This window comes from Schistocerca gregaria, chromosome 2, assembly GCF_023897955.1.
Source record: "Schistocerca gregaria isolate iqSchGreg1 chromosome 2, iqSchGreg1.2, whole genome shotgun sequence".
NCBI classification, from domain to species: domain Eukaryota; kingdom Metazoa; phylum Arthropoda; class Insecta; order Orthoptera; family Acrididae; genus Schistocerca; species Schistocerca gregaria.
In genome coordinates, this window is record NC_064921.1 from 460,741,127 (window position 1) to 460,754,638 (window position 13,512).

At 42.9% G+C, this 13,512-nt stretch overlaps 1 protein-coding gene and 1 pseudogene across 11 annotated transcripts in view; both read right to left on the reverse strand.

The window, feature by feature from the left end:
- Positions 1–13,512, reverse strand: part of LOC126325899 (protein muscleblind-like) — a 576,348-nt gene that overhangs the window by 124,763 nt on the left and 438,073 nt on the right. The gene's annotated exons all lie outside the window — the stretch shown is intronic.
- On the reverse strand, positions 199–316 carry LOC126337146 (5S ribosomal RNA; annotated as a pseudogene).

A 13,512-nucleotide genomic window follows, 5' to 3' on the forward strand; every position in this document is an offset into this window, starting at 1 on the left:
TAGCACTCCGTCATCAGGCCACAAGTGGCCCATCGGGACCATCCGACTGACGTGTCATCCTCAGCTGAGGATGCGGATAGGAGGGGGTCAGTACACCACTCTCCCGGTCGTTATGATTGTTTTCTTTGGCCTGAGACGCTACTATTCGGTCGAGTAGCTCCTCAATTGGCATCACGAGGCTGAGTGCACCTCGAAAAATGGCAACAGTGCATGGCGGCCCGGATGGTCGCCCATCCAAGTGCCGGCCACGACCGACAGCGCTTAACTTCGGTGATCTGACGGGAACCGGTGTATCCACTGCGGCAAGGCCGTTGCCAAGACAGGAGGATTAGCTGTGTCAAAAATACATTAGAGTCTATGGGCTACGCCAGGAGAAAGAAGACCAGGGACCTCCAGTAACATCTATCTGGTACAGATACTGCAATATATTACAGATCTTTCTTCTCTTAATGGAATATCAGCACGATGCGTCTATCTTTAATATACACTGTGTAGGGTAAATGAGAATAAGTGGTCTTCACTTTTAGCAAATCGCAACAATATTTTTCCGAAACGTTTCAATCAGAAAACTGACAACTGTATTATCAATGTAACCGTCTTTCGAAGAGCAATGAAATGTTATTAGAGAAAGTGTTCCTTAAAAATCGTGTAGTTCGTGTAGTTACTACTGTATTTCGTCAAACAAAAATTGTGAGTATGAAACATACAGCAACGAATCGCTTTGCATACTATTACTTCACACGTCATTAGTTTGATATCTTGGTTGCAGTCACATTGCTTTGGTCATACTGTTTACTTGGTAAGTGTCGCAGGTTTGGACTTGCCATAAGGAAAACATTCTTTCCATGTGTACTATAGTATGCAGTTGTTTTATTCTGCTATATTTTGTATGATTTAATGCAAATCTTACCTTTTGAATTTTTATATTTTCCATATTTCTGATTTTTCTATTAGATGGTTTCGAATTGCTGTTAAACTCTACACTTTTGTAACATCAGGGTTTGTATTGAAATGGGAGCTACAACAAAATTCCAAGATCTTGCGATCCGCTATTTTAACCAAGAGAGCAGGTCACACAGTTACTCAGCAAACAGAAAGCTATATTGGTAAACATAATGCATTAAATATAAGTTGATGAATAATCTGCCTTCTGCACACGGGAGTGTGGAAGGTGGGAAAACATTTGTGTACACAGCCAAATTCCTGTGAAGTGAGCGCGCCCATAACTTTTACAGGGCACCGTCAATTAGCTGCCCATCTTTTAACGTCCGAGGTTGAATTCTGTCACTCAGTTTGCCATTCCTAGTAGCATCTTGCACTGTATTTTGCAATCTGACGCGTCGGCCTGTCCAGTACAATCAACTCCATGTCGAGAGCTGTTGAAACTATGCTGTGTGCGCTTACCTGTAACAGCCCCTTTGTTTAGCGCCGGCGCCTCGTTCTCAGCCAGCCAAGCACCGTACAGAGAACATTTTAAAGCATTTACGAGAATAAAGGTACAAACATACAGGCACTATGAAGTGTTGCTGACACTCGCAAGTAATGCGATACGTATAACCTTCAGAAGAAGAGCACAAAGTGCTCGAAACCGATGAAGAAATTAAATTTCTTTTATACAACTGGTTCCTTATTATATCGTTATATACACTACATTCAGTGGAAACAGGGGCGAGGGGGTCAGGAGTAGGAAATGACTCCTTTTACTCTACGCAGGCCCAAAGGCCACAAGTGAACAATTGCGTACATCTGAGTAGACAAAGCAAGGACTTACTCGACATCTGAAAAAATAAATTGAATGTGAGGTATCCTGCTCATATAACGTGTCACTATACGCGCCCTGCATTTTCCAAAATTTTTATTTTAAAAGAAACTATGTTAAACGAATATAGCAAGCTAACATATATACAGAACGCAATAATGACTGTGTAGAGACCTGCTGCTAGCTAACCATTCAATAGAGCTGCACAAGGGTATATACTATGTCAAAACTAGCTGTAATCGGAGCTGCTGAGCGATGTGCAGTTACTGTTTGCCGCTAACGCTACGGGCGCACGAATGATATACTTGCGCCAACATGCAAACACAGCATTTCATGAGTGCGCGAGTATATCTGATTACCGACAGAAGCGAGTGAATCATGTAAGCGTGAGGCCATAATTTGATTCGATCCAGGAGCAATGGTGTAGAGAGCGCTCTGAAGAATGAGCGAGATGCAACGATGTATGGTCCTCTGACGTATTGGCTAATGCTAAGAGCGTTGCATATGTCGCAGCAACTACCCTTTATCGAGCGAACTAGATTATGCAGTTCCGTCTAACTGTTCTTCATAACTCCACAGAACAGTGGCTTCAAAATGAACTGCAAAGGGCAATTCTGCATTCTAAAGGTTGGTTAGCTAATTTTTAGGGTACCACAGTCGTCTCACAGTAATTACGAAATTGGGAAGTAGCCATTAGTCCTAATTTCCATTTTCCTCGTTCGCTTAAACAGCACAGCGTAAAGGCATGATCCAGCTAGACATCGCGCGTCTACAGAACATATCTCTTGGCAAGTCAAGAGAGAGAGAGAGAACGAACGAAAAAATAACACAAAGGGGAAGTAAAGAGACAACTATTAACTAAGAGAAAGAACTATTAACTAAAATACTGGGCGGAATTTGCAGTGGTGGTTTATCTTGTTGGAAAAAAATGTGCCACAGATTCACACGAATTTATCGAAGGTGACTGTTTATCTATACGGATAACGACACTGTAAAACCGGATCATCTCTCTCTCTCTCTCTCTCACTCACTCACTCTGCACATGCTAGCTAATATCCTATTTACATTGGGTTTCCTAGGTACCTTGGCCGTAGCTTGGGGCAACTTACGGGCTGAATTTGATCAAAATCGGACCACGTAAAAAAAAAAAAAAAAAAAAAAAAAAAAAAAAAAAAAAAAAAAAAAAAACCATAAAAAAACATCTTGATTTAAATTTTTATCTAAAATCGTGGTTATTTAACTCAGTGACAGATGTATTTTCGGAAGTTTACGTCGGAGACAAAATTAAGCGCCGAAATATAATCTTTACGAATACAAACTAACAGCGAATTTTCTTGGATAGGATATAGGGATTTATTGATTTCGCTTTACGTATTAAAAACTTAGTGACATTAATTTGCTTCTTTCGATAGATTTTATTTGTATCTGCTTTTTTTTCAAGAAAGGGTTTTTTATAATCTCAGTGACAAAAGTATTTTCGGAAGTTTATGTCAGTGACAGAATAAGGGCTGCAATCTTACCTTCACGAATACAAACTAATAGCGAATCTGCTTGACTAGGATATACGGATTTACTGATATTGCTTCGTGTATTAAAAGCTTAACAACATTGATTTGCTTCTTTCTTATATTCTTTGCTAGGAAAAACGAATTTATTAGGTTTGATTTGTATTTCGCGTGCCAACTTATTATATTTTGATTTAGTTTTGTCAAGTCTATGAATAAAAATGCCAAGGAAATGGCACATCTTTCTGAATACACCAGAACAACTAAAAGACTGAGGACTATGCGATCCCAAGAATCCAGTCAGGTGAGACTTGCCGCGGCTCGAGAACATCATGATTTAAGTCGCCCTTTGGAAACTCCTTCCGAAAGCAAGGCGCGACGTAGCTCTAATCGAGAGCGTCATGCATTATCTCGTTTCCCATAGCATGCACTCACAGAGGCTTAAAGTTACTTCTCTCCAATGTTACATCATAGAAGCAAAAATTTTAATGAGAAAAGGCGCAGCCGAGCGAATTTTTTTCCCGCAAAACCCCCTTATTCCTAACAGTTTACCATACCGCTTTGAACACGTACAATTCCTGGTGAGATTATGTTGTGTCATGACAACAAACAAAGCATAAGGCCAGACGCTGCGTGTTGCCGCCATGGACATAGTGTCAGTGGCTCTCTACCGCGTTAGTCAAGTAAACAAGCTCTTCATTCATATCCCCACTTATACTAATTCAACGGTGTATCCAAAGAAGCTTTATAAGTCAAAAATAAATTCCACACGCACGGAGTCTTGGACACAGCTGTAAATAAATACGCGGGCAACGCCGGGTTTGCTCCCCGCGTCGGATGTTCGAGTCCTCCATCGGGCATGGGTGTATGTGTTTCCTTAGTGTAAGTTAGTTTAAGTTAGATTAAGTAGTTTGTACGCCTAGGGACCGATGACCTCAGCAGTTTGGTCCCATAGGAAGTTACCACAAATTTACAACACCGGTTTTCTCAGCTAGTATTGACAATAAACTGCATGATTTGCGTTTGGTGAAAACAGTCAACACAAAGTGCTTTTGCAAATCTCAGTCTGAAGAATGATACTGGTTCTCATTGTAGAGCTATTGAAAATAACTTTTCATTCAAAACTGATTAGCCTCTAAAGACTTTAGGCGAGTATGGGTTTGTAATAATCTTTACAGTAAAATGATGGTGGTGTTAATTTAATGACTGATTTCATACATTTCGTACGCGTGAATTGCTACCAACACAATTGATTTGCAGTCATAATCTCGATTTGCTTTCTCAGACGGTGTTTGGCACACTCCTTCCCGTGAAATCACAATTTTTATTTATGCCACAGAGCAGTGTGTGACATTACAAAGCGGTGGCGTCGTAAAGGCGCACAGATAACGTTGCAGTTTAAAACATACAGTCTACTGGTCGCTGTGTGAGAGGAAGCTCAGAAATCGCTGCAATAATCCTGCTGAGCATTAACACAGCGAGAGTAGTTACTTCGAGATAAGGCGACAGACGTTTCTTAGTCCAATTTGGTCTGTCTAGTACACGTTTATACAACACAAATTGAGATACATCGTCAGTAAAACAAATTCTTCGGAAATAAAACCCGAAGTTATTTCCGCGATAAAAATTACATATTTGGAAACATTAGAAGAAATATTTTTTCTGATTTAGAATTTAATATATCATCAACAGCGATGCGTAAGTTAAGACTGGGATCAGTATGGCATCCTATTATTGATGGAAACATCCTGTTTTTTTTTCCTGAAGCGCTTACTGAAATTTCAGAAAAAAGAAATTTCACTCTTTAGAACGACTACTCTTTTCGCTTCGCGCACTGAGAAAGGTGTTACTCTCTTCTCGCAATCTACTGTATTTTGGTAATGTATAAAACACTGCAGCAATGACAGTAGTGTTTTTAATTAACCAGTTTCTCTGGCAACGAAGAACAGTTTACTGTAGGCAATATGGCATTAATTTTTAGGGGAAGGAAAAGTAAATAAAACAATGATATTCATAAAGTAACACACTGAGACAAAGAGGAATGGATGATGGTCAGAAATAAATAGAGCAAAGGAAGGTCGGATCTCAGGACAGAGTTCATTGGCTGGGAGAGAGGGATTGTTGCAATTGCGTTGGGAGGGAAAGTGGAGAGTGTGAAGGTGGGACGTTTTGGAACAAACGCGATAGAGTACCAGTATTGCAGTTTGTTTGTGGTGTTGAGACGGGGGGGGGGGGGGGGGGTCAGGGATGGAGGGAAGGGTCGAGTTTGTGAGATGTACACGAGAATTGGCGCTATTCAACGTGGATGAGGAGCAAGTGATTGAATTTTAGTAGAGTCTGAAGCGAGACGAAACTGGAGTACGAGATATCGCATCAAGGCTTTGTAAAGTGTGAAGGTTGGTGGGGTGATGCGAGACTCATGTTTATCCAGCTAGTAGTTTTCCTTATTTTGAGCATTCTATTGAATGGCTAAGAGCCCGGTGTTTGCTGCCACCCCTCAAAAGAGGCTTTACAAATCTCACTACAGTGCAATTGAACGTTAAGAGTTCTGTACAACGGACTCAAACGTAGCCTATATCGAGCCCGTGGTCCTACGACGCAGCGAGTAGCGGGTTATTTCCGGAACACTAACACACCAGCTATCCGCTCAGTGCACGCATCACACGCACGTTATAGCGACAGCCATCCGCACATATTGGTGCGCGCAATAAAACAGCACTGCCGTCGGCTCTTTATTCACGCGGACTCGTGTGTATTCGGAGCCATGCAAATGAGACGCTATTTGCAGTGTACATTGCGTTAGAGCTGTCACAATCCTCTGCGCAATACCTTCTCAATTACGTTCCGGCCGGAAGACACGTGCGTAAACAACGACACAAACATTGCTCCCGTATCAGCTTCCGCAGCCACGCCATGTGATACAAGCGGAGTAAACGTGGTCATGAGATCGTACTTAACAGAGAAGCTCCACCCTCTCCCTATCACAGCGCCGCAGCTGCCACATACAAACGAGCCACCATTCCAGCACGATTTTGTTGGTCACTCGTTCCTTTCCGCATTATTCAAATAGACAAGCTGCAGAAGTTGGGTTCAGATCTCCGTCCGACCATCCAGATATAGGTTCTTTGCGGTTTCCCTAAATCACTTCCATGCGCCATGGAAGAGCACGTCTTAATGCCATAATATGGCACGTGGATTGTAGATGGAGATGTCTAAAAGAATCTGGATGCGATGCTGAACCTCTACCTCCTCTGTATCAGCGCTATGCATCTGTTTCGTAACTTCTCCGAAATTATTGTTTTTTGTGAAACAGCCAAACCCAGGAAGGACTTGTATAAGGAAGGCCTTAGATTCGACACTTACACTGACATCTATAGGTTCAAGCACACAGCTTCTCATTAAGTTCACAGCCTTAACTTTGAGGCACTGTCAACTGATAACCAAGATACGATCATACGAGGGATAGTCAAATGAAGACGAGACAGATGGAAACGAGTGAGCTATGCATTGTTTAAAGAGTAACCTCCAAACTCTTAAAACATTTATCCCACTGCGAGACAAGACGGTCAATACCTTCATAGAAATAAAATAGGTCGGGGAGAGGTGGAGGCTATATGGAGGATGTGTAAGGGCTTATCAGCGAAACTTGTACAGCTTAGTCGAAATACCATGCCAAAAAAATGCCGCCGACATGTTGCCATGGTTGTTTCGAGTACATTGCAGGAGTTTCGCTGCGAAGTCCTTACACATCCTGCATACAGTGTCGATCTCTCGACATGCGATTTCCATATTTTTGGAGCCCTGAAGAATGACATCCGTGGCCTTCGATTTGCTTCCAACGAAGAGGTGCACGCCTGGGTACAATCATGGTTCCGTAGGCAATCGCAAACATTTTTCTATGAAGGCACTGAGCGTTCCATCTCACAGTGGAACGGAGATTACGTTTGATATAATAAGCAGTTTCCAGAAGTTTCATATCAGCGCACACTCCGCTGCAGAGTGAAACTCTCATTCTGGAAACATCCTCAAGGCTGTGGCCAAGCCATGTCTCCGCAATATCCTTTCTTTCAGGAGTGCTAGTTATGCAAGGTTCGCAGGAGAGCTTCTGTAAAGTTTGGAATGTAGGAGACAAGGTACTAGCAGAAGCAAAGCTGTGAGGACGGGGCATGAGGTCGTGCTTGGGTAGCTCAGCTGGTAGAGCACTTACCCGCGAAAGGCAAAGGCCTCGAGTTCGAGTCTCGGTCTGGCGTACAGTTTTAATCTGCCAGGAAGTTTAATACGCAGTTTACTCACTTTTTCCTTCTGACTCGTTTTCATTTGACTGCCCTTTACATAGCACGAGGATGTGCTGAAAAGGAATGCTCTGAATTTTTCATATGAAAACTCTTAAAGCTTTTCAAATGAAACAATCATTATTTTCACTCTAAATCTTTATTGTTCAGAGCTACAAATTTATTTTTCAACATGGTCACCCCGGCGACGAGCATATTTCTCCCGACGAGAAACCAGTTTATTGATACCGTCACTGTTGAATGTTTGACTCTGTTTATCGTACCACAATCTCACGTCGGCTTGGATCGCTTCGTCACTATCAAAGTAAAGTCCACGAAGGTATTCTTTAAGATATGGAAACAGATGAAAATCGGATGGGGCCAAGTTGCGACTGCACGGAGGATAATCGGTAATAGTGAGCCCAAGGCGTAGGACTGTTGCAGATGTCGTGTGTGGTCTGACATTGTCATGGTGAAGGAGAGGGTGCTCCATGTGTGGTCCAACTCTTCAAATTCAAAACTCGATTACAGCACACTGTTTCTCACGCACCTGCATAGTTATGTTACGCACCGCTATGTTACACGCTACAATTCAGAGCCCTCTAGCAGCAGAGGGCTGTAAATATGTAAACATGTAGAATAAATATGTAGAAAGTTAATAACGTTTGTTTTATTTAAAAACGTTTAAGATTTTTCACGTAAAAAATTCGGAGGCCTTACTTATCAGTACCCCCCGTAAATTTCTTATGTTTTTCAGTCTAATTGGTTCACGTGTTTGACTGCTATGCAGAGAACCTAGCTTGAATTCCTGGTAGTGTCAGGCATTTTTTTATTGGTGTTAATATTGGAAAGTGATATACTCAGCCTCGTGTTGGCGATTCAGGAGCACGCCACATGAAAGGCACAGCGGAACGTTGCAGCTGTCCCCGATCCAGACGACTTCTTACCGCCTAATCGCAATGGGCACGTGCGTCATGTGTCAGCATGTCTCCGGGACAGCATAGCAAACAGTGAAAACCTGTGGAATCGCAACCACCGAAAAAGCAGAAGATAGTTTTTGCGTGGAAGGGGGTGGAGGAGGGAGGGAGGGGGAAGGAAGAGGGAGGAAATGTACTTCCACGGTGAGGTGCTAAGAGATTATGCTCCTAAGGGGCAATCCCGTCACAGGAGCATACTATCTAACTCTCCTGAGGAATTTACGGTAGGTCATCAAGAGCATTATTAGGAGGATCGTTTTACTTCACGACAATGCCCCAGCTCATTCTGTATACGACTCACTCACAGATACAGCTTGTTTGGATTCTCAAATTTTGCCTAAGCCGCCCCTCCCTCACCCAGTATTCAGCTGACACGACACCAAGCGTTCCTACCTCTTTCCTCAGATGAAGAAACTGTTGTGATACAGGTACTTCCAGAATGACGACGAGGTGGTTTTCCAGATGGAACGTTTACTAAACGGCCCAAAGGCAGACTTCTACAACCAGTGTTTCCGTCAAGCCATCCATCGTGGAGGAAAATGTATCGCACTGAAGGGTTGTTTGGTAGAGACCATACCGTGTTAGATGGTCGCAGTTTCATTTTTGGGTGATATCTACTCCTCGAATGTGGACGAAAATGTAGGTAAAAATATTTCGGAACAGGAGTGTAAAGACGAAAATGTAAACAATAAGTAAATATTTTGTTGGTAAGATGTAGCATCCAGAGAGTTAACTGAAGCTCTTGTGTGTGTGTGTGTGTGTGTGTGTGTGTGTGTGTGTGTGTGTGTGAGGTATGGTATACACAGTAAAACAGCAACGGCGAAGGCTTACAAAGGCGACACGGCAAGCTTATTTACGACCTGGAGGAGGCAGAGGTCTCTGCCTCGCCCAGGCACACCCTGGAGATCTGCAGTCCCATCGCATCGGGATTATATGATATCTGTGCGCAGCAGAATTGCGGTCTCTTCAAGATCGGGGAGGAACGCCCCCTTTCCTTTTCCCTATCTCTTTTTCGACTCTCATCTCTTCCTCTTTTGCCACTTCTCCTGTTTCTCTTTCACTTATTTCCTCTTTTTTCCCTCACTGCGGAAAAGCCGACGCAGCAGCAACAACGGCGGTGGAGGCGTGCCGCCCAGTGTGAGTGAGAGAGTGAGCGGCGGGGTGAGTGAGTGAGTGAGTGAGGGAGTGTAGGGTCGAGGCGAGACGAGGGCCGCGCAAAAGTTTGAGGCGCCCCAACCCCGGCGGCCGGGGCTGTACGTCCGACGAATACCGAGTGCCCGGTAGCCTGATTAGCGGGAAGGTGCGTCGCGAGCGGTCTCATGAATTTTACATCGCCGCCAGCGTCTCCAGGGCTTAAACGCTGATTGATGCTACTTCCGTCACTACTGGGTCAAAAAACCGCTGCCAACTTGGCCAAAACCAACTACACAGCCAATTTTGTCTTCGATACAGTTCGCTTCGTACTGTTATTCTATAAAAAAAATCCATCACCTTCGTTATATATACTATGCAAGCAATGTTTTTTTATTTATTTAATTGCTTATTTAGCCTGATCACATTAGCGTCTTAAGGCTGTCTCTTCCACTGGACTAAGAATAAAACATGTCAACATATACACTTACAGTAATAAACATACATATGCAATCACAGTAACTGGCTTTAACCTATACAAACGTAAGTATGTGGGTACGTACGCGCGCGCGCGCGCGCGCGCGCGCGCGCGCGCGCGCGCGTGTGTGTGTGTGTGTGTGTGTGTTACACAGTTCCTCCGAAACCACTGAACCAACTTCAAACAAACTTGGTATACGTATCCCATACTGTCAGGTAACAATCGCTGTAGGGTTAAGAACCATCTACCTATTATAGTTCAGGAGATATGACTTCATAAACAATGAGATGCGTGGAGAAGCTGCCGCAACATCAATAAGTTTAAATTTATTCTTTCTGTGCAACTAACTCTATTCGCAAGAAACTTCGCAGGCGGTATGCGCATATGTCACAAAATGAACCTACGAACTTGTATTATCGTACCCGACATAGTGCAGAAGATCTGACGTTATAAAAATTGAAATGCGTGAAAAACTACCGCATTATGCACGACGTTTAAATGTATTGCTTCTTTGCTACTAACTTTATCCGCAACACATTTTTCAGACGGATGCCGCTGGATGTACCTACAAAATTATATAGTTTCATGTCACATAGGTCAGAACATATGTCGGCATAAACACTGAGAAGCACAAAAAAATTCCGCATCATGCGTGAACTTTTAATAAATTCATTCTCTGCTACTAAGACACTCGACAGACGATTCAGCTTAAGGAAATTGCTGGCACCTGAGAGCGCTTTTGACAGCTTCAACTGCAAAGCGCAAACGGCTGTTGGCGAAAAGAATAGCCGTCTACAGAGCTATAAAGAGGCGTTGCCATAGAGACATTTACAATATCGCGTTGAAGTGTCCGGGATCATCTCACATCGAGTCTATTGCACGAGTACTTAAAAGGATGCGTTTGTAACAGAAAACTGGAAAAATGAATACCCCGGATTGTCAGCTAGTAATGCTAATAACTACAGAGCGTTAAGAATAACAATATTATTTTCATAGCATATTTGAAGCAGTGTTTAGTATTTTCATAAACGGAAAGGACAGTGAAAGGGAAGAAGACTAAAAATGGGACTGACAGTAGCTGCTGAGGAAGAGCAGTCTTTCAATAGAGGATTATATGACAAAGGGGGGGGGGGGGGGGGGGGGGAGGGATGAAAAAGTGGAAGGGTAAGGGGTGTTGACAAGAGTGAGATACGAACAGGTACCGCGTCGTTAAAGTGCAGCTGCTGACAGAGGCCTAAGTGTGGGCTGTAATTATCGCATGGCAGCTAAACTTGGTATATATTCTAATGCATCAATGCGGAATCGATTTACGCTGAGAAAAAATTTGTTCGTCTTCAGGTGCAAATCTGTCGCTGTGATTGCAAGAAAGCCGTATAAAAATGTTTCCATACGTAACGGGTTTGGAACTGCATGGGCAGAAAATGTTAAACAAGTAAGGAAGGCATAAAGTTGATTTTATTATTAACCTGGGCCGTCATAAAAACAGTGTATAGCGCCAGATTCGCTCCTGACGGCCAAAGTTGGAACATTTTTTTTTTTAAATCGGTTCCACATTAAAGCATTAGCATACCTACCACGTTTCGCTGGCGTACGACGATTACAGCCCAAATTGGACCTCTGTGAGTAGATACACTTAAATTATAACCACCCGGTATGTGGAGATTTGGCTTTTGTGATAGAAGTTGCACCATTAGCTGTCTGTCGTAGTTTGAAAGGGATATAATTTCTCTGATATTTTGAAGACGACCATCCCAAAGTCGAGTTCGTGGCACATAAAATGATTTTAGGAAGATGGCTGTGTTACGTAGTGGTACAGAGAGAATATTACTGTGTTGAGAACGAGTATTTCTGCGGTGCTGTTCAGATAGTAGTATAAGAGTTGAACGTAAGTAAGAGGGAGTACAATGATTGAGAACACGACAGAGTAAAGTCAGGCTATGACAGTCTCTACACCTATCAGCATTTAGCCATAATAATTGTTTGTAGACACGGGTCATATGACGAAATGGCGAACTTCACAAATGTGTCGCACACAAGCATTCCAGCCGCCGTAAGTTCTCATACGAAAGAACTTGAAGACTATAATCAAGTATGGGGAGTATTAGTGACACTTCGGGTTGCTTGTTAGGTCCGAGAGGAAATACTTTTCCAAGTGGCACCTTCTTGCAGACTGCAGTTGTGTATTCAGTCCAGTCTAAGTGATGGTCCAGAATTATCCCCAAGTTCTTTGCAGAAGGCAAACCTTATTTCTGTGCCATTTATCATTAAGAGTGGAAGAGATTCTCTGAACTGAGGAGTGATTAGGCTTCTGTGAGCAATTTATTGTGTTTCGGACGGATTAAGTTTCAGATGTTTTGCGCACACTCCGGAAAGGGAAGTAAGTCGCCATTAACAGGCTCGATGGCTGTGCACATGTTGGATGGAAGACAGCGGCTGCGACACAAGTTTGGCTATTGGAAATCAATAAATGCCTTAACCTTTCACTCTTCCCGTTTAATTAATCATCGACGACCCTTTTCTAGCAGATCTCTTCTAATCTTCAGGAATTTTCCTGGCAGAAATGTAATTACTTTTAAATATTTGAAACAGATAAAAGAAATCTAATACTAAGTAGCACAAGCTCCGTCTCGGCCTACCGTCCCTGGTCAACTATTCACTGCCAACTGCCAATGGTGTCATTCTGATACGTCATGTGGGGACATGCGGTCGGCACAGCGCTCTTCCGGCCTTCGTCAGCTTCCCAGGCCTTGGAGTCGCTACTTCTACCTCAAGTACCTTTCCCCCCATTTCGCATTGCGAGGCTGGAGACACCATATTCCTGTCTTCTCACCGATGAAACATTCCTACCAGTACCGGGAACTGAACTCGGGTTTTCCGCTTAGTAGGCAGAAGCGCTGACCACTTAGATAAAGAACATAAGCGGTTTATATAATTATAAACTTCAGACCCACGTAACTGATCTAAAGCGAGAAACTCAACACAGACGTCAAAAATAGGACGTAAATAAAATGTTATCCACCCAAAGATTTGGAGATATCTTCTACAACCATGTCGTGGATAGCAGAGGAAACGTCAAAAAGGGAATAGTTGTAATGGTTATTGGCGTGGATAACAGAAGAAATGTCAAAAAGCGAATAGATGTAATTGTTATTGATTTCCAGCGAATAATAGAAAAAACATATTAACCTCAGCTGCTCCATTCCAGCTTTTCAGATTCTCTCCTGTGTAACCGAGGTCGCTGCCGCTAACAAATGCTTGGGTAGTGACCAATTCAGTCGAATTCAGTCGAATAGAATGGTTGCCAGTTTTATACTATTTCCATTAACGATATGTAAGGAGGAGAGTAGTGGCCTAAGATTCCTGATTGCAGGACGTTGCGCCAATGCTCATT